The sequence below is a fragment of the Nicotiana attenuata genome, chromosome 9 (assembly GCF_001879085.1).
Source record: "Nicotiana attenuata strain UT chromosome 9, NIATTr2, whole genome shotgun sequence".
Classification (NCBI taxonomy): Eukaryota; Viridiplantae; Streptophyta; class Magnoliopsida; order Solanales; family Solanaceae; genus Nicotiana; species Nicotiana attenuata.
The window spans coordinates 6,740,637-6,748,041 of NC_031997.1; positions in this window are offsets into that span (position 1 = coordinate 6,740,637).

The following is a 7,405-nucleotide window of genomic DNA, read 5'->3' on the forward strand; positions in this document are numbered from 1 at the left end:
CTGGGCAGAGGCTGTAAACACTGCATGCTACATAATCAATAATGCATGACTAGACCTCTTGCTGAGAAAACTCCCTATGAGTTACTTAAAGGGAGAAAACCAAACATATCCCATCTTAGGGCATTTGGTTGCAAGTGCTATGTGCACAATAATGGAAAAGACTCCCTAGGTAAGTTTGATCCCAGAAGTGATGAGGGAGTGTTCTTGGGATATTCTTCACATAGCAAAGCATATAAAGTGTTTAACAAAAGAACCTTGTGTGTTGAAGAAAGTGTGCATGTAGTATTTGATGAAACTAACATTCTTTCTGAGAGACAGGAAGATGAAGCCATTGGATTGGTAAAAGACTTGACTGAAGCATCAACTCAGGTTAAAGTGGCACCAACATAAGGAACAGGTGATGGAACAGGTTCTTCCATACAGGGCAACCTGACAGGGGGAAGAAATCAAAGAGGAATGGAGATAAACTTCTTGAAGGAACCTGTTCATGATCCTGTTCCTCAGCAAATGGCAGAAACATCCAGCAGAAGCCAGTTGGTTGTGAAACCACACAAGTACCAAAGTTCTCATCCCATTGAGAACATTCTCACTGATCTAGCATCTGGAGTTAAAACCAGATCACAATTAAAGAATCTGTGTGCTTTTGATGCTTTTCTATCTATCATTGAACCTAAAAATGTTGTTGAGGCTTTGCAGGATGCAGATTGGGTGAATGCAATGCAAGATGAGCTTAACCTGTTTGAAAGGAGTTAAGTTTGGCACCTAGTACCAAGACCCAAGGACAGATCAGTCATTAGTACAAAATGGGTCTTCAGGAACAAACTTGATGAAGATGGAACAGTTACAAGAAACAAGGAAAGATTGGTGGTCCAAGGTTACAGCCAGGAGGAGGGCATAGACTATGATGGGACCTTTGCTCCAGTTGCAAGACTAGAGGCAATCAGACTCCTCATAGCCTTTGCAGCATACACGGAATTCACTCTTCATCAAATGGATGTCAAAAGTGCCTTCCTTAATGGCTACCTAAAGGAAGAAGTGTTTGTGAAACAACCTCCAAGATTTGAAAGAAAGGAATGTCCTGAGCATGTGTACAAGTTAGACAAAGCTCTATATGGGCTCAAGCAGGCCCCAAGAGCTTGGTATGAACAGCTATCAAAATTCCTACTGGAGCATGGTTACAAAAGAGGTAAAATTGATAGTACCTTATTCTTAAGGGAAAAAGGTAAGGATCTCCTTGTTGTGCAAATCTATGTTGATGATATACCACTGATAAGTTAAGTAAGGACTTTGATAAATTAATGGGGAGTGAGTTTGAAATGAGCATGATGGGTGAGCTTAACTTCTTCCTAGGGCCGCAGATCAAACAAAGTCAAAATGGAACCATGATTCATCAGCAGAAGTATACAAAAGAACTAATCAAAAAGTTTAAAATGGAGGATTCTAAAGAAATAGATACACCTATAGCAACTGCCACAAAATTAGATGTTGATGAACCTGGTTCATCAGTTGATCAGAAGTTGTATAGGGGTATGATTGGTTCACTCTTGTATCTTACTGCCAGCAGACCTGACATTGTTTCAGTGTAGGACTTTGTGCTCGTTTTCAGGCAAATCCAAAAGAGTCTCACTTGACTGCTGTCAAGAGGATATTGAGATATCTCAAAGGCACTACTGATTTGTGTCTTTGGTACCCTAAAGGTAGTAATTTCAATCTAGTAGGATATGCTGATGCTGATTATGCAGGTTTCCTAGTGGATAGAAAAAGCACCTCTGGTATGGCACACTTCCTTGGTTCATGTCTTGTATCATAAGCTACCAAAAAGCAAAATTCAGTGGCCTTATCTACTGCTGAAGCTGAATATGTGGCTACAACTTCTTGTTGTGCTCAATTGCTATAGATCAAACAACAGTTGATAGATTTTGGAATTGCAGTGGGATGTATACCAATATTTTGTGATAACACTAGTGCTATAAGTATGACAAAGAACCCTGTTCATCATAAAAGGACCAAGCAGATAGATGTTAGACACCACTTCTTAAGAGATAACTATGAGAAAGGATCAATCTCAATAGAATTTTGTGCTACTGATAAACAAATAGATGACATCTTCACTAAAGCACTGAATAGGGAAAACTTTGAGAGGAACAGGTTGGAATTAGGGATGATTAAGATCACCTAAAAGAATCAATTCAGAATGCAATGAGAAAAAAAATGAAAAAAAAAACTTTTTTTTGGTTAGAAGTTCTGACTTTATGTAAATATCTAGACTAATTCTTACTCAGTCTCATACTCTAATCAGTATACTCCTGTGACATGTGTTTATATTAATTCACTGATCCCTTACAAAGTTTTTTTCTATTCTGACATTTGAGGCATAATCAAGAGAAGTTCTACTTGAAGATCCTGGTTCATCAATATAAGCTCATGAGAAAGTTCAGGTATGTTTCTATACTTTGAACAATTAGAAAGATTAATTTTCCAATCATGAGCAGAAGTCCTATTGTCACCAAACTCCCAAAAATTATATCCGTTGAGCATTGAACCAATTTCATTCTCCTAGAATTCTAAGGAAAACGGGATTCTTGCCTAAAAACTAGCATCGCCTATTAATCACTAAGAGACCGGAGTTCTAAAGTGATTAGACTCCTTATTGACTACTGCAAAAAGGTTGTCGTTACTGCACTTCATCATAATCATCTTTAAATACACTCCACATACTCCCTTTAGGTCCATAACCGTCATTAATCTCTCCCTAGTTCTGATCATCCTCTTCCTCTCCAAAATTTCCAAAATTCTCCAGAAATCCCTCACCATGACAAACCCTCAAGATAACCCTGAAACTTCTCCACCAGTGTCTCCCTCAAAAACATCATTATCTACACCCCCTAGTGAAAACCCCAAACCTAGGTTTCGCCGGCAGAAAATGTTGGCAAGAAAAACTATAGCTACTGGTTCTCTGAGAACAACCCTAAATGAACAGCTGAGAGCTAGCCAGAAGAAAGAGAGCCCTGCTAAAGAATCTCACTCAAGTTCTGAGTCTGAAACATTTATCTCTGCAAGTGAAGGAGAAGAACGTGGGTCTTCTGACACTGACAAAAATCAAGAAACCCCTGGTGAGGTAAATACCTATTTTGTGTTTTCTAATGTGGTAGAAACGGTGGATAATAGGTTTGTGTTGGTTGGTTCTGTGAAAGATGTGAAGGTGGCTGAGTCTAGTAGAAGGGGAAAGAAAAAGAAAGACAAAATACTTGCAATTTGTGGAGGGTTAGAGGAAAGTGGCACCAAGTCAGGGGGAAGTGGCTCCAGTGAGGCTGCTGAAGGTCTTGTTCATTTGAGTGAACAACAAGATGAACCTAGTTCATTTGTTGAAGAAATCCTAGTTGACATCTTGAAGAAGGTTGGGGCCAACTATGATCCAAAGAAGCGCAAGGCTTCTTCCCTAAAAGCTCCAACTGCTTCCAAGCCAGCAAAGAAAAGCAAAGTCATCTCCTAAGTCTATTGTCCCTTCAAAGGGAAGAGCAACTAGAAGCAGGGTCAAACAAAGTGAGGAAGAGTTGCAGAAAGCACTGGAAGAAAGCAAGAAGAAAAGGAGGGAAAAAGGAAAGGCAAAAGTTGTGGAGAGTGTTAAGGTTGTAGAAGAAGAAGAAGAAGAGATGGACCTGGTCCATCAAGAAAGAGGAACAACTGAAAAGGTTCCAACACCCATACCAAAGAGTTCCAAGACTTCGACCAAGAAGTCATCCTCTGTACCTGTATCTGCTGAGCCCTCGTTGGCTAAAAGAACTAGATCTGCTGTGAAGGGAAAACAAAAGAAAATTATTGAAAAAGAAGAATGGAATGGAGAAGAAGAAGAGGAGGAGTCTGAGAAAGAGCAGGATAGATTTGCCATCTTTGGCAGGAGAAAGATCTTGAAAGGCAGGTTGTTGAAAGACCTGGAGAAGCCAGGTATGATAAGATTGGTGGATGCCCTAGCTGCACAAGGATGGAAGGACATGGTCCTTCAATTGGATGGGAAACTGGCCAGGAAGGAGCTGATTGAGTTCATGGCCAATGCCACTGTCAAGAATGGGGTTGTCACCAGCATGGTGAAAGGAGTAAAGGTGCAGTTTGATGCACCTAAATTGGGTGAGATTCTAGACATTCCCAGTGTGGGATATGATGATTATACTAGGCAAAGGTGGCCTTGTTTGGATTCTCTTCCTACTGCACTCCAAATCAGCAGGAACTTTTGTGATTCTGCAACTGCTGAAGATGTGCCTGAAGCCAGGTTTGTTCAGAAGAGTGAGATGAGGGCTGAGCACAAGGTGCTATTTGAGTTTGTGAACAAATGCTTGCTGCCAAGGCAGGAGAGAAGGCACATTGCCAATTACATGGACTTGGTCCTCATGGTGTGCCTTGTGAGAGGAATACAGATAAACTAGCCTGTTTTTATTGTCAAACTACTGGATAGAGTCATCAATGGCTCCAAAGCTCATGCCACACCATATGGGTTCCTATTGAATACTGTTCTGGAAAGGCTAAATGTACCTTTGAAGAAGTGGGAAATGGCATCAAGCAAGGAGCACTTTGGTGTCAAGACTCTTATGGCTTGTGACTATCCAGTGAATGCTACCCCAGTTGAACCTGGTTCATCTCTGAAGACTCCTGTGAACAGCAAGGTTAGGGCATTGGTTCAAGAATGTGGAACAAAAGATGCAGAAATTGCTAGGCTCCAGGCTCGTATTGCTGAACTGGAAAATGAGAGAAATGGCCTCAAAGATGAGCTAGCAAAGGAAAAGAGTGAAGGGATGCTTCAGACCATGCTCAACCTTCTCCAATCCCGACCCTCTAGTTCCTCCAAGCCTTAGGTTTTCTAGTTCCTATCTTTGAACCAGTCTAACCCCCCAGTGACCCAGATTTAGGACTTTTCTTTGTTTTTGTTGCTCATGGTTGGATGTTTTTCTTTCTTTTTGTGGTGTGCTTTGTAGAAAAATTTCCTAATCAATGACAATGCACTTTTTCTCTTGGTCTATGTAGCTTCTGATCTTAATAGTTAAATTTTAGTCAAGTTGATTATTGATTAACTGAATCATGTTTTCACTTGCAGTTGCCCCAGTGGCCATGAGTAATAATTAAAATCTGGGATTCACATTATATGCAACTTTTCGATGATGCCAAAAGGGGGAAGAGATATTATGCTTTACTTTGTATTCTGAAATAAAGTGATATTTATAACCTGATTAAACCTGGTCCTTAATGATAAGTTAAGATTTCTCAGTTAAAGTGTTGATAATTAAGCTGAGTTCCACAGGTTCTCTGATCAGTAAAAGCACAGAGTTTGTCATCATCAAAAAGGGGGAATTTGTTGGCCCAAGTTCAGATGAAGTTTTGAAGATTGACAAAATGAACTCAGTCATGGACCAGGTCCATCATGTGATACACAGTGGTTATCTACCTATACGTGTGAGATGCACGTGAAGAAGATAAGTCTCAAGGATCAGCAACAATATCTTCTGAACTGATCGAAAAGGTTGCATAAAGGATAAGGAGATGAAGTCTCCTTATGTGAAGAGAACTAAATCCGGATCAAGGATAAGGGTTGGAGTTTGTATTGTTAAAGGACTCAAATTCGACAAAGGATCAGCAATTGAGTCTCAATCGAACTCTGATTACTAACTCTTTAAATAACTATGATTGTTCTCTTTTACAGGAGTTGCACATACGCAAAAGTTAAACTAAATTGAGAGCAAAAGAGCTAGGCAATTTTGCAAGCAATTTATGTGAGATTCAAGTGTGCATTCCTGAAGCTACATGAACCAGATTGAAGAACCAATTCTATTGTGTTTATTTTTATTCTAGTTCAATTGTAGTAGGTGTTTTAAAGTTGTACCTTTCCAGCTTTCATAGAAGCAATTGTATTAGGTACTTTGAGTATTCAAGTTAGAGTTAACTTGAAAGTGTCGCAGCAGTTGAGGCTGTGTGCCACACTAGGATTAGAGTTTAATCCTTAGGTTTACAAGAGTTTTGTAAATGCTATTTTGGCTCAGTGATTTTAGTGGAAGTTTGGGAAAATCCTACTGAGTAGTAGGTCGTGGTTTTTTCACCTTTTGAGCCAGGTGTTTTCCACGTAAAAATCTCTGTGTTCTTTATTTTATGCACTCTTAATTCCGCAAACAGTAATAGTAAGTACATCTAGAAGAACCAGGTTCTTCTAGTGCAAAAATTAGGTACCACACAAATCACCCCCCTCTTGTGTGGTATTGACGTTTAGAACATCAACCAGTTCCCTACCCTCTACCTGTAGACTATCACCTTCCCCCTGAGACCCCTGGGTTTTAGACACACCTTCATAACCACCCACCAAACTTCCCTCAGTAGCTATTGACATCATATTTTCTATGGCTTCTTGTTGTAACCCCAAAGTAAACTCAGAAGGCACAGGAATAGTATTACCTGTAGAATCGGCGACATTCAAATCGAGGTCTGGTGTAGTCATCGTTGATTCGTCACCATTGTGAACCACACCCTGTTGCGCTTAAAGATTCTCTTCTACTCGCAGACTGGAGACTTCTGGATTTTCTTCTCCTTCTACTATTTCTCCCTCAGCCATTTTTTTCGGTGAGGCAGAAGGAGAGGTCATAGCTACAAAGGTTCGAAGTCTTGTGAGTCCGATGAGAACTAGAACTTGACTGGCTTGGAAAAGAGATAGTACGTGGTTGGGAATCTTGTTTAGGGTTTGTACTGGGTGGCATAGGAGACTTCGACCCTATCACTGGTGCTTCAATAGATGAAGCTATAGTGGGGACGAGACTTGGCACATTTGTGGCTTCGAGATTTTCAGACATGGTGGAGTATAGTGAAGGTTAAGGAGGAAGAGAGTGTTTGGTTGTTTGAGAAAAAAAGGGAAGTTTTGGCTTTAGATGTGAAAAGTTATGAGAGTGACATCGTCCGGATTAATTTAAGGGGGGTGAGGGACCGGTTGGGAACGGGTATTGAGTTTCTAGGTAGGTGGATCGTTTCAAAGCGGGTAGGACGCTTGGGTTTCAAAAAGAAAAAGGGAAAACTGACATTTTAATGATGTGTTTTAGCCATTTAAAAAATGGTGCATGAGAGTACAAAAAGGACTATGATAGGTTATAAACACCTTGGTCATAGGTACTTTACCTTATGTTTTGATGATCTAACAAACTTACCATCCAGAACTAGATAAGGAACCTGTTACACATTCACAAGACCTCGAGATCACAAGTTCCAGGTTGGGATCCAGCGTGGGATATAACTCAACTCTTCAGAGTGGAAGGAACAGCTGAGGAAATAGGTTCCTACCAGTTCCCGAGGAGACTGTATGAAGTCAACTCTCCAGCAGGAAAGTTGCTGCCTGCACACGCTACTGCACAGGAACAGTGCAGCAGTCAACTTTCTATGG